General features: G+C 38.3%; 1 long non-coding RNA gene across 2 annotated transcripts in view; it reads right to left on the bottom strand.

The window, feature by feature from the left end:
- LOC107051761 overlaps nt 1–26,253 on the bottom strand; it is a 162,116-nt gene that overhangs the window by 42,664 nt on the left and 93,199 nt on the right. For both annotated transcript variants that reach the window (XR_006939184.1, XR_005859410.1), the window contains exons 2-4: nt 11,118–11,223; nt 2,193–2,290; nt 1,730–1,857 (exon numbers count right to left, since the gene is read on the bottom strand). This is a non-coding gene — a long non-coding RNA (uncharacterized LOC107051761). The remainder of the gene's footprint in view (nt 1–1,729; nt 1,858–2,192; nt 2,291–11,117; nt 11,224–26,253) is intronic.

The raw sequence follows: 26,253 nt of genomic DNA on the forward strand, positions 1-26,253 counted from the left end.
GTTTTTAACATGTTCACTGCTACCAAAGAGTGCCTACAGTTTGATGTTATTCACAAGGCTTTGGATGTGTCACCAGCCCTCAGAACATTGTGCAGACACCACTGCCACAGCTAGCAGCCTGCCCGTGGCTAGGGATCCGAATGGAAGAACAGACAAAAGCAGGAGACGGCTGCGCTGCAGAACTCCAGCTGGTCCCAGAGCTGTTATTGTGACCACCACTGACGGGACTGACCCCAATGGATATCCAGCACTGGATGGAGTTCATTGCAAACTTGTTTATCCTGGCAGCTCCTTGTTTTTTTTGGAATTGCTTATTGTTATAGCATGAGTGTCAATTACTTATTTACAAATGTCTGGTACCAATAAACTCTTTGTTTTTTTACAGTACCGGCTTGCAGCTTGATTTAGAAGTGGTTTGCTGCATGCCAGCTTCCTGAAGCAGAGGAAATCTTTTAGAGGAAATTAACATTTTAAGAAGCATGTACTTTTTTTTTTCTTCTTTTTTTCTTTTCAGGAAAATGCTATTTAAAAAAGGAGTAGTAAGGAATTTACACAAGAAGTTTTCCTGACACGCATCTTAGTATTTCAGACCTTGGCAAACCTCCTAGTGTAATTCTTCACTGCTGTTATCAAACTTGTTTGAACAGCGGTCAACAAATCAGAGAAGCTGTGTGATTGCTATGGCATATGCATGCTTGATTTCTGTTGCTTACAGGCTATTCTTTGTTTCTGAAAATATGCTATTCATCAACATTCATTCAATAGGGTAGCAAGCTTTTTTCTTTTAAATCAAGTATTAACCAAATATTCAATAATTCAGTGAAATCATAAGCCTAGATCTCTAAATCTCTTTCCTTAATGATAATAATTCTTAATGTAGTTATAAAAATACATATATATATATATACATACAAATAATGAATGACAAGGTTCTGCAAGAAATTTGCAAAGAAGTTTGGAATGCACCACATTAATGAATCCAATGACTTCCCAAAGCTTTAGAAAAAATGCACCTGCAATTAATTTGGATAGCATCTTCTCTCTCTACCCAAGCAATTACGAATATTGTAAGAAATGGCTCTTCAGAACAATGGACAATGATAAAAGAAAATCCTTATGAACATTCATTCTCTCAAAGAAGCATCGACTCTTCTGTTTCAAAGGATGTTTAAATATGCAATGCACAGAATAAATGTCTTCAAAAACCAGAGGAAATCAAAAGAAGAATATTTCCCTCTAAAGTTTAATGCTGAAAACTAAAATTGACTCATGACAGAGTGCAACTGTTTAGCATTTGCTTTGCATTTTCCAGAGTCTATCCTAATGACTCAAAGTAAAAGTGCATAGATGCTTTAGTATTTAGTACTACGCATCTGAATGCCTGAACGACACCAACACTAAAAAAATCATCACCAAGGTAAGCAGTCCACTGCTGTATTCCTTTCAGGGTTTACAGCAACACAAGTTCACCTAGGGTGTGCTGTGATGATTACTTGAAAATAAGCAGTTGTTTAGAAGGAAAGAAGGAAACAAACAAACAAACAAAAAAGGCAGTTTCCATCACATCTGAGTTCTTAGCTGTATAATTTACATTTTGAAGGTCATTATCACCTCTGTTGAAAAACCTCAAAATAAGCCAAAAAAAAAAAAAAATGAGCTCACATGAAGAAATCTTATTTTGTATGCAAACACTGTAACAAAATACAAAATTACTTAAATTTTGTCTTACCTTTAGTAAGAGTCATCTTCTCTATCGCTGTCTTCCTGACATGAGCTAAGAGATTGATTGTATTTAACGGACTCCTCTGCTGGCAAAAGCCAATGTCAAAGTAATTTTTACATGCCCTAAAAACAAAACTGGGAGATAATTTTACTACAGGAGTTCGATTCTAATCCTCTTTTTGGGTATCATTTCACATTTTTGCTTATGAAATATCTGCTAGAATTTGCAGAATCTATTCCACCTCTGTAAATAGAAGCAATTACATCAAATGCACAAGAAAGATCAGATCCTTTTGTCCTAGTTTCTACTGAGCACTAACAGATTGATTACACAAATGGTCAAGGAAATGTAAGATGAACTTTGGAACAGGTTGAAACAAATGTTAAAATTCCTGTTTCCTTGATCACAGCCCAAGCATTTCCTACATCTTTCTGAAACAAACGCTTTCGGTATATGGAGCCTGACTTACCAGTGATCCAGCAGACAGAAAATCCCATAGAATTCAGTGGAGCGACTGAAGTGCAGCACTTGTGCCCTTGTGTCACTACATGGCATGAATCATCTTTCCTGAAAAACAAAAGCAAAAACAGAAAATGCCTTCTGTAAAACTGAAAAGGGTTAGGTCAACAGTGAGAACAGTTGCAGAAAAAGTGTTGCAGAAGAAATAAGGAGGTTTGGACCTGGGGGTTGAGGGTTTATTGGCTGTTTTAGGAAGAAAATGACTGTGAAGACGATGATGAAGTGCTATAGTATAATGATAGGCTGTGAGAGGGTAACCTCATACAAGGACCCAAAATTCTGAGTATCAGCAGGCAAGCTTAGGTTATCATGCCGTTTCTGGGCATGGAAAGCTTCTGTATTTCCCCCACTTAGCTATTCTAAACACAGACATGAGCGTACACTTAAAGCACAATTCTAACAGTAGTTCCTCAAGGCAATCTCAGTCTGAAGTCACCAAAACTGGAGGTGGTTTGATTCTTGTTTAAACACATCTGGCTTATCCCCATTTGTTTTTATCTAGACTTTTTTTCTGCCAGATTAAGGGGACACCTAGTACCTACTAGTTTCTCTTCATTAAGGTACTTCTACATGGAAAACCACATCTCAATCTCCTTAATGGTCTTTGTATCACAGTCCTTTTTGCTGGAAGCACATATCAGCATTAAAGGATAGCTAAAGAGAGTTGGCAAGAGGTTTTGATGTCTGCACTGAGGACACGGGAGGCTTTTGCATCTTGGGAAATTGGTGAGACTGCTCGTCATTTTGAGATAATCGTGGTAACTGCTAAAATGACCATCAGTTAAATACTTGTGTCAGCATGGCTGACATTTAGATCAGTGCCTGTGGATACACCCAGATAAATGCTGCAGCTCAGAGATCATCGGAACTACAGCTGGTAGGAAAATCTGTGCAGAAGACTTTTAAAATTATTCTCTTTCACTGCTTCCTTCACAACACACATTTGGGTGTAGAAGACGGTATTGACTGAGGACTTTCATATGTTAGGTCAACTCCAGATAAAAATACGTTTTATACTAACAAAGCGTTCATAACCTGTGCTGCATTTTTTTTTTTTTCCCCAAAATATAGAATACTGAGGCCTTTATATTTAGAAAATTTCCTCAGGACATAGGAAAAAATGTAGAATCTGGTTCTCTTTGCCTAAGCCCCCATCACAAAAATGTTATTGTTATACGGGTGACATCGGCAATGGGAAATGGAGTGCAACTTCTGTTTGTTACCAGGGTCAAATACATTATCTCTAGAAGCAGTAGTTCTGGGTATCTTTGGGAATTTGAAGTTTAACCACATTTCCACAATTATTATTTTTAATGCTTCAAAAATGCATAGATACTTAATAAGGGATTTAGTCAAAGAGGAGACCTGGCACAGGATTCCATTCACCTAATTTTAACTGTATGAAAGTTAGATGTCACAACAAAACTAGCCAGATAGACAAAAGATGCTGAGAAAATAATTTACCTGCCCCACAGTAAAGGCTGCTGCTATCAAAGTCTGTCTGTTCTGTGTCTGTTTCCCCACTGAGTAAAGGTAGAGCAGTGACACTTATTTTACACCAGATGTTGAGCTTTCAAATGGGTAAAGCCAGGGAAGATGAACTGTACCTGGGCTGCACAGAAGTGAGGGGTTTAAGCAGTATATGGAGAACGGCAGGAAATAAGAGAGGGTGAAATACTGCCTAAGTCTTCACTTCTCAATTAATCCTTTCTGGAAGAGACTCATGTAAATAATCAGGACATCCACAAGCATCTCTGATAACAGCACTAGTGTGGTCCTACTGTCTTGTTTGACCCATTCTCCTCCTCAATCTGCAGTCACTTGTCAGTACTTGAAGTCTAAATCTTTGGTGCTAGGACTGACTTTTGTATTTGTACAACATTTAGTATAACAGCACCCTGAATCACTATGAAAGCTCTACTATCTTTACTATTTTTACTACAATACATAATTGGAAACAAGTATATCAGATGGGATATATTCTATTCATGATTCCTTAAACACAACGTAAGGAAAACACTGTCCTGCCTTGCACTGCAACTGTTTTCATCTTGTGGTCCATGAAACCCCTGTGTTCGGGGAGCTTAAGATAGAAAGCATGCCTGTTGCCAGCTGAAAATAAAATAACTAGTTTACAAATCAAAAAGAGGCTAGAAAACTGTTCTAAGACAAGAGTGAAAAACACTCATACTCTTTGTAAACGCGAGGCTGTTAAAAGCTCTGGGAAGTGATTTTACCTTTTCAGTGAGAATATCAATCAAGCTGTAGTTATCTCAGGAGATACACCCTGCAAATCCAAGCAAGATGATGCAAGCAAGTCTGGCAGAGTCTCCTCCCAGAAAGGCACGATGTCTGGTTCTAGGGCTGTGTGTTTTCATGTACAACAACCCTGTCTTTTCCCTTGGCATCTCTTCTGATGTCTGCAGAAATTCCAATTATCTGCTCTTCATATCCCATGAAAAACAGAGGACTTGAGTACACAGGGATTATTAACTGCTCCTAAAGAAACATGGTAATTTAAATTCCATTTCTCAGATATGGAGGCAAACAAGGAGTAGATGGACCTTCCAGTTAGCTTTTAAAAAAAAATAAAAATAAATGATGCATGACAGTCATATGCTAAACTCATTTTTCAATCTAATTTTTTAATCCATTGCCTGGAAAATGCAGCAACATAGCCCCAGCCGATGGAAGGGTGACTCTGAGGCTGTGAATTAAAAACAGCCTGCTAGGGAGAACAAAGACAGGTGCAGGCTTTGGCCAGCCAGCTACAGCGGTGGAGCTGACTGTGAGAAGGGTTGAGACAAGACCATTAATTAGGACTGGGGAAGAATAGGACACTGTGACAAGACAATTTTAAACCCTCTGACCTTTCACCTGAAGAACCCTGGTCTAAGTCCAGCCATGACCAAGGGGACTCCAGCTTGTCCTGATGATGTGACGGCAAAATACTCTGTCCTCGAGGTGGGTGGTGGTCTTGGACTTCTTCCCAGAGAAGCAGAGTTCCCAGCTTTGCTAAACTTTGGTCCAACTGGCAGCCTTTGTTTTTCTATAACGAGGCCCAAGGCAGAAGTGTGCTAGAGAGATGCATTCTGTCTTTCCTCCTGACAGGTGCCTCTCCAAAGTGTTTCTTTGCACTCTAGTGCAGCAACTTAAGCTGGGCCACAGACACCACCACGTGAGGTTGCAAGGCCTGGCCATGGCATGGCCCCTGAGGAGGGGTCTCTCAGGAAAGGAAAAGGCCATGTGCTCTCACATTCTTCCTAAAAGTAGAGTGCAGATCTGGGTGCAGCAATATAAGAAAGACATAAAACTATTAGAGGGTGTGCAAAGAGGGCTACGAAGCTGGAGAAAGGTCTAGAGGGCAAGATGTATGAGGAGCAGCTGAATTTCTTCAGTTTGCTCAGCTGAGAGCAGATGAGGCTGAGGGGAGGCCTCATGGCAGCCTACAGTTCCTCACAGGGGACAGTGGCAAGACCCAAGGGAACAGCATGGAGCTATATCAGGGGAGGATCAGCCTGGATATTAAGAAACGGTCCTGCAGTAGAGGGCAGTGGACATAGAACAGGCTTCCCAGGGACATGGTCACAGCCCCAAGCTGCCAGAGTTCAAGGGTTGTCTAGACATTGCTCTCAGCAATAGGGTTTTAATTTTAGTGGTACTCTGTGGAGCCAGGAGTTGGATGTAATGTTCCTTGTGAATCCCTTCCAACTCAGGATATTCTATGATTCTATGAAAACCCCCAACCAGGCTCTCAGGAGCATGATATGTCCATGCTCAGAAAGATTGTGTGATATGGTTTACAGCCAAGACAGTGCAACCCTCAAGGAGATGTGCTTTAAAATCTAAAAATTAGTTTTTAGAAAGTTGCTTTGCCACAGGACGGTCTTCTTCCCGGTGTTTGGTTATTCTGTGGTTGCAAGGGAATGGAGGCTCAGACTCCTGAACTGGGAAGGCTGCTGCCAGGTTGGAAGCAGGGCTGTTCAGGTATTTCCTAGGAAGTCAAGTCATTGTATTTGCCCATTTACTGCTTTTTGTTTGCAGGTGCTTACTTACTGAGCATAGAGTTCTGGGATAAACGCCAGATCAAAATCTGCATGAACAGTAATAGGAGACTAAGTGTTTAGAGAGGGAAAGACGGCCACTTTAACATAATATAAAAACATTTTCTTTTAGTGTTTGAGACAACTCATAGTATGAAGAGAGATCTTTATATTACTTGGCAATTCTCAGGAAAGGCAGGTTCTTAGCCATAATTTAATGCTACGTATCCAACAATCAAATATTTGTATTTAGATCTTACTAAAAAGTCTTAAATCTCTAAATTAACATTGTGTACTGAATGTCAAGGGCTAAATTTCTACTCTAGTTTTCCCTGTATATGCAGTAAGTTGAACTAATCTTGACTCTGAATGAGATCACATTAAAATGATTATGCTGATCAAATTGAATTTACAACTGTAGGAAGGAAAAACAAAATTCCCTGTGTTCTTTTCTATATAATGAGCATTTGGTAGGAAAAAAGAATCTAAATTTAGGGATATATATTCAGAAGTCCTAAGCTGCCAGCTCTGCAATGTAGGACATTTTTAATTTGCCATTTGTGTAATAATAGGTAAATAAAGACAAATCCAGCCAGATGTTTAGAGACTCTGACTTCTTTGCATCTTTCCTGCATTTTCTGATACACTTTTCAGTAATTTTCATTATATAAATTCTTCTTAAGACTACTGGAATATTTATTGCAGTTCCAACACCTGCATCCTTCACAACATTAGCAAACAAACTTTCAGCAAAAAATCCTATCGATAAACTTCTAATGCTCTGCATAGAAAAAAAGTCTACTTACTTTTACAATGCTTATAAAACCTGCATACCATACCACTCTATTTACTCAAGTGTGATAAACTTTCTTTACACTTGAAAGCCTCCATCTTTCTTTCTCAAGCTGTGAGAACAGCTTGTTGAGGGGTCAGACACAGAGCCTGTTCCTCTGCCTTACAGCATGAATACAGGCACTTGGGCATCCCAAAGGCAAAAGTCAGAGGTGATTTCCTCTGATCCAAGTTTGTTTTGCTCTCACTTCACTGCCCCTTCACCTCTGCTTCACCCCCCAGCTGTCCCTATCTTCCTCTCCTCCCCTTTTCTGTTTTCCATAGATTTCTCCTTTTTCTTCTAATCCCTAAGTAATAATCCTCTGCCAAAAATAGAGAATTAGCATGTCATCTTTCATCACGACAGTGATAATCATGTTCTACCTCTCTCCATTTCCTTTGCATTCTGTGTATTTATATCTCTTCAAGACAGGGAGATTCTCTCTTACTTTACCAGTATTACATCCAGCAAACCAGGCCTGGCTTTGGTTGGTGTCTCTTATATAACACACACAATCAAATCTCTGCAAGAAGAAAAGCAGCCTTTCCATGGGCTTCTGGCAGTGATGAGATTTTTTTTTCAAGCTCAACTTTGATAGAAATTACTGTGGTCTCACAGTGTAAAAGCTTTATACCATGAGCCACTTGACTTAAGTGGGTTAGACATCTATCCTCTTGGACGAGTCTGTAATTCTTTGTCATAGTCTAACAAGATGCTTCTATTTCTAACATTCCCTATCTTTTTTTCTTTTCCTTGGAATTTCTCCTTACTGTTCAGATAGTACACCCACAACATTTAGCTTTTTACAAATCTAGAAAATAGAGTACAACCCAGACACCAGTTTGTCCCCAGCACCCACATTTCTGTGCTCAACATCATTTTTAAACTGAGTAATTACACCAAAATCTAGAGCTTTTGCCCCCAGAGTCAGCAGAGTGTCAGATAGATGGAGAAATTTCTGTTTTGTGTTCAGTTGTTCATAAGTTTGAAAGCAAGAAAGCAAGCAAGAAAGAAAGATTCACAGTGAAAAATTAGACTATGAGAAGAACACAGCATAGTGGAAATCTGGAAAATCTCCTTCAGCAAAGCTATTAAACAAGCTCCCAACAGTGTTTGTCAGGTTTTGCAACGTTCTTACCCACTGGATTTCTGAACAGGCACTCATGGCTTTCCATGGCTTCCCCTTGCACCAACCATCATTCTTCCGCACGTTCTTATGCAGAAAAGACCGAGGCAAGTCTTGGTGCAGATCCATCACTCGGTGACTGTGCCTTCCCTAAGTCATGACCAAAACATGCAGCAGAACCCTCTCCTGCCAGATCCCAATCTGCCTCCTCAGATCTTCTGGTTTCTTGATTTACCCTTCCCTGGACTCTCTCCTTCACCCTTCTATAGACACGATCCCTTTGTTATTACCTGCAATAGCCACAAACCCTGTGGGTTTTATTCTCTTGGCCTGGTTTCAAGTTTCAGTGCTTCCCTCGCTTTTCGCCCTCCATGTGCTAATTAGGGGTTCCCTAGCGAGGTCCGGGATCTAGATGCCTGTTTAACTTCTGTCCTCAGCATTTCAAAGATATTAGTCAGGGCCTGGATTGTGGCCATCAGAATACTACTATTGTAAGGCAAACAGTTACTCCCATATATTCTTCACCCCCTGCATCTGGAAGACAAATAATGAGTCCCCTGGTGTATTGTTTATTCTCATCCCATATTAATTTTAGTTATAATGATAAGCTAATAATTGCTTTCTGGCAGCACAGCGATGCATGGTAAAGTACCACAAGAGCAGGAAGGATATACCCTGAGACAAGGATGGCAGAGTTGTGCCTTTGCACACGTTGCCACATTCTGAACTTTCTCTCCCATTAAGAAGCCTGCTCATTGTCACTCTAATGAGTTACCCATTGTATTAACTGTAAAACAAATACTTGATCCAGGCCAAATTATTGTCAGTGCGAAATTCTATGAGTAAAAACCCATTAAATCCCCAGGTGATCGTGCCTTTAGCTGCATTGCTATAAATACATGTCACTGCTGTTAAGTAGTCCAACTGTTAAACTCATCTGCAAGTACTGTGCCTTAAGCTCATCACTGCTAATTCATTCAGGCTCTTCTTCATTTTAAATAATTTCAAGTTTCTTCTCTCTTGGGTGAGAAAATTCTTAGTTTACAAACTCCCAGTTTGTGGGAAGGATAGAAGACAGCATGAGCTTGCAGAAGACAGCAATAGTCAAAGAAAACTTGAAAGCAATTTGCAGCTTTCCTCTCAGTCTCAGGCATGAGATACCAGAGTCTATCAATTAACTTAAACTATTTTTCAGCAATATCTCTTTCCTAAAGTACCTTTAATATTCTCTGATTGTTAATCACAGCACTTCACTTTTGTTTCTGTAAATTTTAATGTTTTCCTTTATTTTCGCTTGTCTCTTTGCTTACCTCCATTAAAGTTCACTGAATAGTTGCTTTTTGCACTGTATTGTGCTCACCTTTAGAACGTACAAAATATGCAAACAATAGTACTGTTTAATAAACTATAGACTATTCTAACTGTATAAATTTTGATAAGTATCCTACACAACTTCAGGCTGTCTTGTATTTGTATCTGTTTACCTAGCAGGCCTACACTCATAAGTGCAAGCCAATTTATTGTTTCATCACTGTAATATCTAACAGAGGTCTGGTACACTTTAATGGTCATCATCATCATCCCAAAAAACAGTGAACATATGAAAAGAAGATAGCTGCTACTTCTAATAACCATAATAAAGAAGACTAATTTACAGACTGGAAATATTTGTTTGCATGATTGACTATGATGTTATAGATGATATATCTTCTGCCATATGCCAAAGAAATGCCTCTTTTCTTGCTTTAAAATAAAGGGTATAGCACTAGCCCAAATGAATTGAGGAAAGACCAAGGATGGAATTATGCGGGAAAGAGAAAATATTACAGCACAAGAGAAAATTATTAGAGGAGAATAAGATGGCAGTAATCTAATTGGGAAAGAAAGACAAGACAGAAGCAAAGAAAAGCTCTAAGTAAGAAAACTTCTCTAAGGCAACATGAGGTGTGTCTGCTTAGTCTTCATACATAAATGCATTATGTAGTCTGGATCAAGAGTAAGCTTTCGAAGCACTTACTATGCTTCGATTCACATCCAAGAACAACCTCAGAGTACACAAACTGGACTCCTTCTGGATGAAACTAAAGCAGCAGATGTGCTCCAGCTGCTAATGGGCAGTAAGTCAATGGGAGCAAATTAGAGCTTACCTAAAGTAACTCCTCACCGTCTAAAACTGGTCCTCAGCACCACTATTCTGTAAGTCAACTCCTACTGGATCACTACTTGGCAGTATAGAAAGAAGCAGGGATGAGAGAAACCACGCAAGGGACTAAGATCAAATTCAGTTCATTTCAAATTGGTTACCCAAGAGGCACTGTTCATTTTCACTACTTCAAGGATGAATACACATCCACAAAGGAAGCACACCTTTTCATGAAGCCAAAGAAAATACCAGCGTGCACTTAAGTATGATGTAGATGTACAGTAATTACGGTGAATAAAATATGAGTACCAAACTTTTCTGAACTGAACCTCCTAAGCAGCAACTCATAACTTTCACATTTTGGTTTTCCATTAAAAAATGGAATATTTTTTTGTGTTATGCTTACATTGTTTCCAGTTTGTAAATCTTTGTCATCCAGTTGAAAAGAAAAACATGCAAAATTTTAAAGAGGGAAAAATCCTAGGCCTATGTAAGCAAGTGAAAGTTCCGCCACTGACTTTAATGGGTCCAGGACTTCACCCAGAGTGTTTGTACTGACTCTGAGATAAATGGGCAAGGTTTTTTTGCACTATATTACACAGTGTTTTGTTGACGCAATTATGGCAGTAGTATTGACCATTGAAAGGAACATACATTGTTCTGCTCAGACAGCTATGTTATTTCAAGAAGTACTTTCATCACCACTGAATTATTATGTATTTTAATCTTACCTCATTATTGAGGACTGAATTCCTTCTTCTTTCTTTCTCATACTTCTTGGATCTTTGTTCTTGATCTTGTTTTGATTAGACAGTACTTTCTTCCTCAATCAGGTGCCTAAAAAGGAATAGAAAAAGAGCTGTCATACATAGGATCAGGTCTTATAATAGCGAATGGTGATTTTGACTACATCCATCATTATTATGACAATTATAGATCATAAAATCTTTGGATCTAGTTTCATGCCAAAATAACACAATAAATATTTCCTTTGATTGCAGCGGGAATCAATCCCGTATTAGAATAATATTTCTTCGCAGATAACGTGCTTATTTTTTGTCATGATTCAATACTGGGAATTGGTTTTGGTGGAAGTTATAAAATAAAAATTAAAAAAAAAACCACACACAAATGTAACTGCATCTGGTATTTCAACAAGATGCAAGATAAAGATTTATGCCTTGAAATATTTAAATTGAAATTACTGTCACATCTTATTCACTAGATAAATATTCAAGAAAAGAAAAGCAGTAGGAGCATCACACCACGGACAAAAAGTTTTGCTGGGAAAGTTTTGCAGAAAATAAAGTTGTTTCAAGGAGATTTGAACGACACAGAGGCAGGCCTTTTTTGTTTGAGAAACTGAAGGTGCTGGGCATTCTGTGGGATAGCACAGCAAAGAAGTTAAGCTATAAAAGAGAGAAAAAAAGTCAGAAAAGTTACTGGACAAGGTCAAGAGGGAAGAAAGAGTGAAGACTCTCAATGGATACGAGACCTCAAGCCCTTTGAAATCGACAGGAGATGAGCTTAATCTCCATGTAACTGAAGCATAGACTGAAGCCCAGTAATTTATATGCCCTGGCATAAGGTCAGCAGAAATTCTGCCCATAACTTCAGTGCCCTCAGGATTTCCACTAATGTCTCTGCATGATAAACCCAACAATAAGTTTAGCTCTGGTGGTAAACTGTAATCAGCCCACACAAGCAAACATCATCCAGTATTAAACCTGATGCTTGTCTGTGCTGATTAACTACACATGCATAGGTCCACCAGTTGCAGACTCAAGCCTTTGGCTTAGAAATATCGGAGGACTCCATATTTCCTACAGGCAACTGCAGCAAGTGCTTACACATTAGGAAGCTGGGCTTCTGACAGCCCTGGGAGCGAACTCAGCCCTTGCTTCAGGTGGTCTGAATCATTCACTGGCAGGTCCCCTGTCTCTGCAGGAAGCACCGACACCAAGGCTCAACAGCCTCTGCATTGCATCCTTGGACAGCCAGAGAGGTAGGAGAGCATCCTCAGGTTTTGCTGAATGCCTTCACTTTTACTCTGAAGACTACTTTCTCACTCTCACACCATAAAATTAAAATGCATTATTGAAGAAACCTACATGAATTAATTTAATACGGAAGAGAACTGAATATGCTTCGAGCATTATGTACTTTAGGCACTGAGCACAGAACAACTCCGACACAAGCATTTCATTGGATTTCCTCCCCTAAGGAGCAGATTCGCTCTCTCTCTACTCCCCCCAAACGGATGTAGCAATGAAATAAACTATCCCCAGCCAGAAAATGCAGATGTGCTGCTCTGCGTGCTATTGACACCCAACGCTGCATCCACCGAGTTTGGAGCCAGAAATGTCCACCACACCCAAGCCATCTCTGAAGAATTAGACAACTATGCCCTTTCTCCAGCAAATAAAACATGTAAAAATTCTAGGGCTTATATACTGTGTCCACAGCTTTCTTCTTTCTTCCCTATCAGCCCCTTTACCTGAATTAAGCCCCTGCTGAACACCAGTTCTAGTGAAAAACGTTTCCTTTCACAGACACATTCTTTCCAAACATTAAACTTAGGCTATTGCATACTCCATCTTCTGTTTCACACACTACTCATCTTAGAGAACGAAAAAAAAAAAACAACAAAAACCCACACAACAGCTGTGAAATAAGGAATACTAAAAAAATACAAAGTGACTCCCAGGAAAAAAAAAAAAAAGAAACCATTTCTTGAAGTACAAGTCCAGTCACTCGTCTTTACTCCTTTCTCCTCCCTGCCTGCCTCTATCTCATGGCCTGTTGATGCTCTTTGGGTAAATTGCAAGGCTTTACACAGAATAAAGAGCAGTTATTCTTACTGACAGTCCTGTATGGAGCCAGAAACTGGGAGTAACTGGGGTCAGGCCCTTTGGGAAAAAGGCCAACAGGATTCCAGGGTATTTTTTCTTTCAGCACTAAGCAATGTATAGGGAATCAAAATTTATCATTACACTGGACTAATGCTCAAACCTATCAACTTTTGCCTTCCAGGAATTTTGGTCCATGTAAAAATACAGACTAAACATATTTTTATTTGCTGAAATGCTTTGCTTTTGCTACAGGCATTCCAATATGGTCATAAGAGAAGGACTACAAGTAAATATGTATGGATATATGAGCAAGAGTGTATTAGACATGCACTGCATTCTAAAAAATACTTTTTTCTAACTATATGTAATAAAGCATGAACTTGAACTTAATGAAAAGTTATATTTATGTATTTATCATTTGCAGGCAGTACTATAAAATTAATTCAAGTTTCTTTGTAAAAACTTTAATTATTCAGCTATAGCATTCTGTGAAACCAGACTTCACAGAGACACAAAGAAAAATCAAATCTCTGTCTACAGCTGTGCACATGGTCAAAAAGCTAGAATTTAGAAATGAGGCTTCATTAATAATAAAATAATGTAATGGTGATGTTAGCCTGCCACTTTCCTTTTCACAGAAGAGTAGCAGAAGAGACAGAAGTTGAACATTTGTTAAAGCACCCAGAAAACAACCACAACAACCCCACAGACACACACACGTTCCTTCCCACGGTGCAAAGCACTCAGTTCTCGTTTAGCTGCCCCTCCAACCAATTTTTCCCCAAACAGTAATACTTCCCTTAATGACTGAGTTTCTGGAAACATGGAAACCCACAAACAGTGCATAGATTCTCAGTAACAAAATCGATAGCCACAAACTCTCTCAGGTTCTCTCAAAAGCTTGTTCTGAACCAAAGGCTGGTCATTTACTTGTCATTCGGCATTGGTCCAGCAAAGCACTTACGCATGTAGTTAACTCTAAGCACATGAGCAATCCCATCCATTTCAGTGGGACCTCTAACAAGTTTGATGTTAAGCAAGGGCAAAAGTGACTTGCTGGACCACTGCCACTGAACAGAAAGCCCTTACCATAGAGGCTGAATATTTCCATGCACATAGGCCCCTTTTGTGTTAATGGCTACTTAAAGATAATGATCACAAGAACCTCTGTTATTTCAGGTACAGTAGGGGATGGAAGACTTTTTGCAGAACAGAAGAGAAAATAATCATCTGTCCATTCAAATGGGTATGACAGCTACTATCAGGTGTTGTTTCTGTGTTTCCTAGGACAACCAAAATAACATTATTGTGTTGCTATGGCAACACAAATGTATTATATCGCAATGCTAAATATGTTCACAGTATGCAACAAGAAAAATGTCTTATTTATAGTAACATAATAGATGAAATATCCTCATTCGGCTCAAGAACAATTTTTCCTCCCAGCAACTTGCATAGTAAATCAATCAAGAATTTATTCTTGTCTGTCCCTGAACAGTGCACCACCACAATTGTACTTGACATCAGTGAAGCAACCCACAACCTGTCGGGTTTTGTATCGCATGATTAATCATGGGTATCAGTCAGAAATTGTCTTCTTCCTCTGCTTGCACATATGGCTTGAAAACGATTTTCTGACTTGGTCATTGCTTGTTGTTTGATAAATGTGTCATACTATAAATGGACAAGAAACAAAGCCTGAAATCGGTGGCTCATTGCCTGTATAAGATCTTTCCAACAAATAGTTGCTGGTCAGATGTTCTCTCCAGTCTGGAACAACGCATTTCTGATTTTCTCCTACAACTCCACTGTCTCCCACCATTGTGTTTCAACTAGATCCTGCCTGATGGCACTGCACCATGGTCCTGCACTGACCTGCAGGTTTTCAGATCAGGTATCTGAGAAGAAGCCTCCACTACAGACAGCTTTTTAAGAATACAAGGAACTAATGCAGAATAACAATACTTTTTTTCTCCTGAGCTATGATTTGAAGCACCTCTTGTTTTCACAGTCTGTTCTGTGGTTTCGGTATAAATCTAAATAACCTTCAGCTTCATTCAAAAACATTGAGATCATAGGTTCTAATAACAAATTACATTGACTAAGATGCAAACAATCCTGCAAGTCTAGTTGTGGACAAGTGCATTCATATAGCAGCAAACCACCACAGGAGAAAGACAACTTCAAGTTCCTGCTGCCAGAAATGATTTTGCCCTTAACTTACGTTAAAAGCGCATTTGTTCCAAAAGCTCTTGTATGCATCACCCTGTGCAGCCTAGTACTCCACGTAGTCACAGGTAACAACAATAGGCAGTAAGCATTTAGAAAGCATACAGTGGTATTCTGATTGCTTCTTAGTAGATGAATTGATGTGCGGGACAGGGCTACCTTACACCTGAGCTTCCTGGCATGAATCTCTTACCACACAGGGAACTTCAGATATTTGCTTTGGGCTTGCAGATGTCTGGCAAGCTGGTCTGAAGTCCAGGCTCTTGTCTGTCAGACACAGTCATAAAAAAAAAGGAGAAGTCATCACTGCCCGCATACAGGCCAACACCATGGCTCGGGCACAGGGAATGAGCAACATTCAAGGAGTGCAGCATGCATCAGGTGTGCTATGTTTCTTTGCTACACCAAAACCAATCAACACAGCATGTAACAGATTCAGTACAGGCTGGATTCGGTGGACTCACCAAAATCACTGATTCACGCTGCAACGGCTGCAGTAAGTTTGATGTACATCAGATACACAGAGTTGGTTATGCATGGCCCACGCACTATAAGCACACACATTTCTGTTCAGAAAGCCTCGGAATGAAATACAAAATCATTATACATCACAGAGTATTACAGCCAAAACTGCCACTCCCTCAGTCCCACACAGAGATGCCAATACCTGAATGGGCTGGGAGTGGAAGAAATGATTTTCCCTACAAAAACACAGAGCTGTATGATGAGTCCTTGATTCTGTTACTGCAGAAGCTGTGAAGACCAGCAGAAGTCGTGTTCAAAACCACCAGTCCACCCACTGGTCAATGTATGCTCCAACAGGACTTGATCAAGAGTGGACCAGAAATCATCCTTGCTATAACAAATTCATAACCAGCATTTTGCTAGAGGGAGTCAATTCTTCATAGCTGCCTTCTTGATTTTACTATTAAAAAAAGTCAGCCTCAAGCTATAGCAAAACCTAAACAGAACTGGTGGGACAATGTAGAAAACATTGCCTGGCTGACCTATCTGTGAAATATAATTATTTCATTTTTTGATGAGAAAAGAGAGATCAGGGTCACAGATACAAGTATTTGCAAATGCAAGCTATTATCTTAAGAACTCTGGGATTTAGCTGGGGAAAAATACATTTACTGGAATGAACACTGACAAGTAAAATATTTAATCCCCAAAGTTTTATTTCTCCTAAACATAAAATAATATTACTTTGAATGGTCCATAAATAACATTAATGGGGAGATTTTGAATGGAAAATCTCTAATGATATATGAGAGAGGACTTAAATAGGTTTAACTGGGCTCATTCTCAAACTTGGCAACTGCATTATAAAAGGTTCTGTTTTTTTAAAGGAACATTACAATATGTTATCTGTTTTGGATCAAATCCTAAAGAAGATTTTAGTTCCAAATCTACAAACGCCTCCACTGCAGAAGCAACAACGGGAAACATATTTGTTACTGCACTTTACAAGGTTAGATTACAGAGGTGTTTTTAGAGCTCTGTGTTGTGATGTGAGCTGTCTATATACGCCAATAGATGATTATGCTAAGCCTCATTTGTGCTTAAACATAATGTGCATAAAGGAAGGCTTCCTAATAAAGTCATGTCTGCGGAGCTCCTATGAATATACATTCAAAAGCCAAATAGATTAAATGTTGCGTTTTCCTTCTCAATTTTCTGGTGCAGTGCTATTCCAAATAATAATAATAATAATAATTGAGATAGGTTAAGTGCAAATCCCATTTCTGCAAGTTAAATAACAGAAGCACGAAGATGGGCAGGCTGTGCAAATAAGCATATGAATGTTTTTTCCCTAGTTGAGGCCTTTCTAGACCTCAGGTTCATGCCCAAAGCAATATTAGTAATACTAGCACAAAAACCGCAGGTTAAAATATAAGCTCATATAAACTGATGATGTTCCCCAACATGAGAATTTTAAGCAAAGTAGCAAATCCACCACTGGTAAATCATCAATGTAGAATCAGTTCAGGATTAGAAACCAAAATAAAATTGTTGAGGTAATAAAAAAGTGTGAACCAGTGTCTTAAAAAACACACAAGGGATTTATGTGATAAAGAATTTAGTGACTCACACAGTATAAATGTGCATTAATCTAGGTTGCATGCTGAACAATTTTGAACTTAATAAGCGATTGCTGAACTATGATATATGTATGCCATACCTTCTCCATTCAAACTACAAAATTGTATCCAATGAATTAGACAATCTATGAATAGTATGCACAGTATAAGTAACAAATCCAAATCTCTCTAGCTAGCAAACATTTAAGCATACAAGAAGAGAATTGTTCAAGACTGTAGTTATGAGGAGGAGGGTTGATTACATGCAACTAAAAGCAGTAAATTACCTAAATTACTTAGATTTGTACTTAGCATGCATTAGTTAAAATGTCAAAAGCAAGATTTTACAGTAAGCCAACCATTAAGATGCCTTATCTAAGCATTAGTAAGACATTGGTGGAGAAAATTCAGTGACATTATTGGCCTGCTATACAAGTTCTCAGTTACCAAGATTTTGGAAGAAATACTTAATAAATACTTCAACATTGTGAATAAAAGTTAGGAAATAATCCACAAGCAGCAAATGCTTTGTTTTATCTTCCTATAACATCTAGAGTTCATTCTCTTTATACTTGTAGCAGATTTTCTACTGGAATGTCTTTTTTTCCAAAAAGCTTTACACGTTCCAAATGGCTTCTACAGTGTGACTCTCCACATTGCGCACTGTTCACTTCACGAGTACTTGTAAGCATTAGTAGCAGTTCTTATACATAAAAACAGCAGTACATAAGCAGATCCAATCTACCCATGGTAAATGCACAGTAAGGAAGACATTGATTTAACAGTACAAGCCTATCCACGGTGGCTTAAAAAAGAAAGCAGTTTAAATCTGTATAAAAACAAAACGTTTTGAGGTTCTATTCAATACACTCTGTAGCCTGAGATTAGAGTTTGCCTAAAAACTGCAGTTCTGAAGATCTTATACTTGAATTGATATTGTTTTGAAATAAATACAAAATAGTAATTGTGTGGATTTAAAAACAGAAAATGGCTATACTGAGGACAGTGAGCATCTTTAAAGAACAGGCTGTTTGTTCTCCATTAATTAAGTTTCTCATAACACCAAGAATTTTAGCCTGTAAGTAACAGCCATGATGTAATAAACTTAGAGAAAGCACATAGGTAAACTAGTTAAAACCACTTCCCATGGATGATATTTTTGGTGAACTATTGAAATAAAGGATTTTAGAGCAATATCTCTGACAGCTGAAAACGATACTAAACTTGAGTACACTGTTTTACTGCAACTAAGTATGGATATCACATTAAGCACAGAATTGCCCCTTTCAAATTACTAGAAATGAGGTCTATATTTAGAATTTTATGACAGTTTTCACAAGCAGGAAAACATTGCATTTGTATGCAAATCAAAGACATTCTGTAACAGGAATCAGCCAACCAGCTCAAATCAGATCAGCCTTTGTTTTTATGATATAGAAACTTTCTGTCTACTGATCAGTTAGATATATTCTTTTTCTTCTTTTTCTATTTCAATGTGATTCATCTACAGAATGAAAAGAAAGAATGAAAAGCAATTTGTTAGTAGTTTTCTAACAGACACTATAAAACAAATTACCTTCAGCGTAGCTTTCATTTCTGTTTCTCTGCAGACTTGAAGGAAGTGGAAAGAAATAGACCTTACTTACAACTGTTAGGTATCATTTACCATTTCACATTCACGTATAATTTTCACTACACAAGATTTTATCGGTTCATGACCTTCACATAATAGACACTCAAACAGCCTGAACACCCCTCCTCAAACTAAAAACCTCTCAGAAGCTGAGTTTGAGGTATTGGAAATGCATACTACATATTTTCCACTTAAAAACAATTTCTAAGCAAGTTTTAAATATTCTTATTGCTCACTAATCTACTTTTCACTTTAGTTTTAACTTTTTTTCCTCTGTACTTCCATCAGAGTTCTTCCATTGACACTGCTGTGTAACAATCTCTTCGCTTTCAAATAAAGGAAAGAATTAAGCATTCTCAGAAAGTGCACATTTCTACATCAATAAAGCAGGCATACAACTCCTCCACTCCAAAAACGGGGTCTGCAAAGCCACTTAAATAAACTAATTTAGTGAGGGAGTTATGTACGGTAATGCTGAAGAGACTATTTGAGAGGGAATCAGAGAGCATGAGATTTGCATTTTTAGAACAGAGAATGAAGAATGTGGAAAAAAAGAGAACACAAGCATAGAGAAAGAGAACAAATGGGCACAGAACAGTCAAAAAAGAAACCACAGGGCTACAGAAGAAAGTCACCTGTTGCATTTTTCCTTCAGTCAAGGAAACTATGCATCCTGCATTTGCTTTCAACCATCAATGTTGCTTCACAAGTCAACCACGTACATATATACTCTCCCCTATTAGGACAACTTTGAACTTCTCTTACTAGTATGTCTTAATACATTATGCACATATTCTAACTTTTTCACCTTTAGGTCCTTCTGTGGAAAATACTGACTGGTTAATCAGCTATTCCAGACACAGAGCTTCCAGCTAAATACAATGCACTCACTTTTGTTTTTATTTCAAAGAAAATGGTTAAACAAAAACCACCACCAGAGAGGTGCCAGAGTCACCGACCCTGCAGTATTGTTCAAGAAAACATGTAGATGTTTCATTGAGGATTATGGTTTAGTAGGAAATACTGGTTACAGACGGATGGTTGGACTGGATGATCTTCAAGGTCTTTTGCAACCTTGGTGATTCTATGATTCTGTGAAAAAGAAACTATGAAAAGTCATCTGTATGCATTCAAACCTTCTTGAACCACACCAAAGCCTTATGAATTTGATGAATCATATTTATGAAACTACCTATTTAAGAAGCAACACAATTAAAGCAGTACATCCTTTTGTGCTCTAAACTCTGTAATAAAAACAACCAACAGCCTGTTTGTATCTAAGATTGGATAAAATTTATGAGACAACGTTATAAACCTGACGTTAATATCATGTTTTATGGAAAGTCTTGTTCAAATCACTTTTTGTTGAGTAAATAAAGTTGTCCTGCCTGAGGAAACATAGCAAATGACTTATTTTTCTTCCAGTTCCAGGCTGCTATTTAAGTGCTTGCTGGAGGATCAGTTTTGCAATACCTTGAGTCTGCCTCGGTTGGAGCCAAACTCCACACAAGCGCACCCCTTGCTTTAGTTAAGCCTTGGATCGTGTCCTGTCATAAGATAAATTATTCACTATGATCAGCACTTGGGAAACAGAGCTTTGTAGATGCCACAAAAAAAAAAAAAAAAAAAAAAAAAAAAAAAAGCTGTACAAAAGGACTGAAACACTTTCAAGATGTAAGAAGTAAAATAAAAACTGCATCTTCAAACACTACAAAGATAGCGTCAATCAAATATATTGTAGAGACATAACCTTATTTTTATGTGTTTGTTTTGATTAAATCAGAAATACCGATCTGGTATCCCAGAAGATTAAAGTTTCCTTACGTCTAACAGTGGCAATAAATCATCCATGTCTTTAACACAGAAATGGTTTTAAAAAGTGCTGAGTTCCCTGTGCCTCGGTCACAGAAGTTCAGAATTTTCCTGCCTTCAAATTAAGATCTTTGTCATTTCCAGCTTCCTTCAGGAATCTTTTCTCACAGGGCAGATTAACATGGTTGTAGTGTGCCAGAATCATGATTTTTTTCTTGTTTGTTTGTTTAAATGAGCATTCCTGTAGGAGTTCCGTAAAACGTCAGTGTAGAAAAGAAGTTTATTTGTATCCTTTGACTTAAGCAGGGCAGCTTGAAAATTCCTAGATTCAACCACAACACTTCTCTTTCTGCAGGGATTCCTGCTGTTCCTCCTTTCCTTGATTTCACTTCATTTTTAAGCTGTTACAGGTACTGTCTTACAAACGGATACATCTTTAGAAATACTTAACATGCATTTTGTGCTTCAGAATGTTTTACAGATTGAATCCTCCTCTTTCCACACAGTCTCAGAAGCTTCTCGTGTCTTTTTGCATATTTTATCTTTCCACATACATTTTATAACATGTATTTTATTATACATATAATTATATATTAAAATATACATATTACTACATATCATAATACATATATATAACATCTATATGTAACTCTACTTGCTGGGGTTTTTGTTTTGGTTTGGTTTTTAGTATTGACACGTTAGCTGATGGCTCAAATCATGTTTTCCTGCTGATTTGACTTTCAAGAGAAATGCAGCTCATAATCCAGACTAACAAAGTCTTACTCAGTGACACAGGTCTACTCAACCTGTTGCTTTTTGGTACCAATCACAAAAGTACAATATAATGAGTGTACTTATTCCAAACTTGAACTACTTCCCCCTACTCCATTGGAACAGGTTGCCCAAGGAGGTTGTGGATGCCCCATCCCTGGAGGCATTCAAGGCCAGGCTGGATGTGGCTCTGGGCAGCCTGGTCTAGTGGTTGGCGACCCTGCCCATGGCAAGGAGGTTGAAAATAGATGATCTTTGAGGTTCTTTTCAACCCAGGCCATTCTATGATTTGTTTTACGATTCTACTCAGAGCCAAAGACTTTACAGTTGGGTCTGAAATGGTCAACCCTTTAAGAGATATTCATCATGAAATAAAAAACAGAAATATATATTAAAAAAAAAAAAGAGGAAAGAGATCTGTCACAGCATCCAGGTTTATACACCAATGTGAGGTGCTCTGGTTTTGGACTTGGGACTATGGATACTCCAGTGTTGCTTTTCTCTCCATCTCATTACCTGGCCTCCAATAAGCACCAGTGTTCCAAGCGGTGAATCTGCCTCCACCAAGCCATAGGAGTCTTTGCAATGACACTGACAAACATTGGATCATCCCCCTTCATGATGAAACTCCTAAAATTTGTATGAATGTCCTAGGTTCTGCTTCTAAATGAAACCACTCTAATTGAAGGTACATTTTCTGCCTTGAAAAGGACTTGCTCAAACTTGTCTAAATCAGCACAGTCCTTGGCTCACACCATTTTAATAAGACCCCTGTGTATTAAAGCAGATTATATGACACATGTTAAGGTTCATGTTTGATATCAAATTAAGTATCTGGATGATTTATGGAAGAGTTCACCTCCCTTTCCCCCACATGAGGTTTAATACTAATCTTCAACCAGATCTTCCAACACTTTCTGCATTTAGGCCTTCCCCACTTGAAACCTTCAATGTTGCTTTTATTATCACAGGAGACCAATACCCAGCCTAGCATCTGTTATTATTCCCTTGCCTTCTCTCCCTAGGAGGACGCATGAACCTAGCATATATCACTGTGATTACTGGATGCTGCTAAATTCCTAGAAGAAAGAAGCATTGCTTTCCTCTGCCTCGTAGAAGGATTTGATTGCACTATTACTCTGTGCACTAATGTGCTGCTTGGCTATAAAGGGAATTGTTGAGTAGTTTCTTAAAAAAAAAGAAAAGAAAAGAAAAAAAAAAACCAACATAGCAATAAAAGCCCCACAAGTTCCATAAAGTAAACGAACACCCACCATTAGCTCTTACCCACAAGGATCAGCATGACAGCTGTATTGATAATGACAGGCATGTGGCTGGAAGCACTCTGGGAGGCAAAAGTGTGAGTTACACCTCCCTCTATAGAGCAGGATGCCGTGCATTAGCATCTGTCACTGAAAGCAAAGGCAGGTGATGCTATAGGTCACTCACCCCCTTCTTGTTGTTTCCACTGACAGAGAAGCTTCACAGGTCATTGGGGACACTACAGGAACCAATCTGCTTAGGCTGGGACAGGAACTCACTGCTGCACCAGACAAACCCCAGCCTGCCTGTTTTACTCTTTCCATGGAATCAGAGCCGTGCTTTCAAGGGCATTTATCTATTGCGACCCTAAAAGCTCACTTCTACTTGTTCTTCCTTTGGATGCCACAATAATCTACTTCCTTATGCTTTTATTTAGAGATTTACAATGTAAATTACACCTTATTCATTCTCTCATTTCCTTACTTCTTTTTGCAGGAATTGCCCCACTGCTTTCTCTCTCTCTCTCCTCTTGGTTTTTTTTTTTTTTTTTTTTTTGTTTGTTTGTTTTGTGTGTTTGTTTTTTTTTTAAGATAAATCTTTTCTGTATTTAGTCAATACCTGATTAAATCTGATTTTGTTTTAACAATATATGCATCACTTCTGTGTACACATTTGTTTTACGACTGTTTACCATTTTCTTTCAACAAACTTTCCCTGGAACAAGGTATAAATGGGTATAGAGAGTACATCTTAAGCTCTCAGAGGCAATGACCCTATCCAGAGCAAGCAGTTCCAAAGCAATGAGTACACTTGAATATAAATACGCTTTCAGGCTCGTGTGATGAATTTGAATTAACAGTTGATGTGCACAGACCTGACATGAATTAACCACATGTTGGTAGTACAACAGACCTTGTCCTCAGCAGCTGCCAGCAATTCCTAGTTCTACTCATTGTCTGAGTTGTTACAGGACAAAAAAAGGTGTTCCAGTAAGATTTATTGTCCAAATAGCTGGGCTGCACTGAAGTCTTGGTATTTACACAGGATTTCAGTACATGTGTATCACAAGGCTTCTACAGATGGCTCTCCCAAAATAATTTCAGAAGGGTTAAGTTGACTACATGCTGAGACCACTCGCTGTCCTACAGACAAGTAGTCTTTTATTACTTTTCTCCACCATATGCATGTTTTTTCTTGTCCAGTGCAGAGATGTAAATTCTTAGGGTCACAGGCTGTCTTTTTGCACTCATTTTGCTATATTTCAAGTGACAGAAACATGCTGAGTACCCTAGGGCCTACAGGCCAAACAAATTACAAATATACAGAAAATTCAAATGACTAAAAGTACATAGAAAAAAAAAAGTCGAAAGCTTGTGACAGCAGAGGACTCGTCTCTCTTTTGTATATGTCAGTAAACAGTTTTTAATTCCATCCACTTCAGAGATTTGACCTCTCTAGCCTTCTCTTGGACTCTACTCGTCATAGGCAGATTATGTGGACATAGTCTATCTACTCCAAGAAATATCAGCAGCCTTTCAACCTATGGAACCACTTAAAGCAGAATCCTGAGTCTCCAGGTTTCTCTGCTGTAAAATTTCTCTCAATACATTAGCTTAGAAGAAGTTAGAAACATAGTCCAACAAAATCTTAGGAACATTCATTTTGTGAGTTTTTCTTGCATATCTCCATTAAAAGCATCTGCTCAGTTAAACACTATCTATTCCTGCCTTTCATTTGACAAAGACGTTTTAGAACAATGTTCTGTTACTGATAACAATATTATTCTATATGCTTTACTGATAAGACTTTAAACAGAAGATGACAGTGTATATTACAGGCAGTATATCCAAAGAATTACAGATGACATTTTATCTGTTCACAGAATGCTGTGCACATTTCTTTAAACTATATTTGAGAATCTAGTCATCATCTAAGCATTTTTCAAATCTTATTTTAATGAAACACATTTGGAATCTCATTTTAATGAAACACATTTTACCTTTGCATACACTGAAATAAAGTAGGGGTTTGCTGTACTGCATACTTCCCTTAAAGGAATCAAAGGCAGAAGACAGTTTCATCACAAAAGCAGTAAAACCACCTGCACTTCCAGTTGTCTGTCTCATCCTGCTTTCATTTCCTCTGCCAGACAGCAGGTCACTTTATATGTCCTACAAATTAAAAGAAAAACAAACAACAAAAAAAACCCCACCTAACTGCTCTCATCCTTTGAAATCAGGATTTAATTTTGCATTCACTCTTCAGCACTCGGCTTTCCAAACACAGTCTGGCCAGCTAACATGCTGACCTTTTGCTCTAATGTCCTTCTAGCCAACTGGGTAGCTATCGCTCTGTATGCATTAAATTTTTTTACAGCATAGTCACAGCTATGATGAAGCCACCTATGTCCTTCCAAAGCCAGTGAGGCATGTGAGTGCTACTGCCTTCATTTCCAAAAAGAGGCATGGCAGCAATGAGGATGACTGTCCTTCTCAATAGGGAGCCTTCCTAGCTGCACGCACTGAACCAACCCACAAACACAAGAAAGGTGAGCCCCCACTCTGCAAACGCTTTAGGACATGTTTAACTAATGAAAAACAACTAGCCACTAAGGAGCTGCACAGGCTTTCACAGAAATCCTGCTGGTTACAGTACAAAACACAATCACCATATAGGTAGGCAGCGTACATGGGACCAAACCTACCACAGTCTGAATGCTATACAGCCACTTAATGTCTCTTGACTCGCTCCCCAGGTACAGATAAGACAAACAGTTTCTCTCCTAATACAAAGCTGGATTAATCCAAAATTAAGGGCAGGAATTCTAATAACACATTTGGAAATTCATGTTCCATTAGAACTCCTTCCCGCTCCATTTGCAATTTATTGGGACTGCAGACAGAATAATTCTAATAAATATTGTAAAAAGGTTTAAAATATGAAAGCAATGAATTTTTTTTCCAAAACTCATTGTCAGCCAGAAACATTTTGTATATGCTCTTATAAAAAGCCTTTTATGAACACTTTGTAAAATCAAAGCATTGCCTTCACTTCCATTATTTCTGTATTGAAATACCTGTAATGAACAGAACTCTGCTTAAAAAGCTTATCATAAATTAAAAAGACAACCAATGACAAAAAAAACTAAAGAGATACCAAGATGAACAATAGGAACTTTACAGGATGCAATAAACTAGATGTATGCTGTTGCATTGCTCAGGCA

Source organism: Gallus gallus, chromosome 4, assembly GCF_016699485.2.
Source record: "Gallus gallus isolate bGalGal1 chromosome 4, bGalGal1.mat.broiler.GRCg7b, whole genome shotgun sequence".
Lineage (NCBI taxonomy): Eukaryota > Metazoa > Chordata > Aves > Galliformes > Phasianidae > Gallus > Gallus gallus.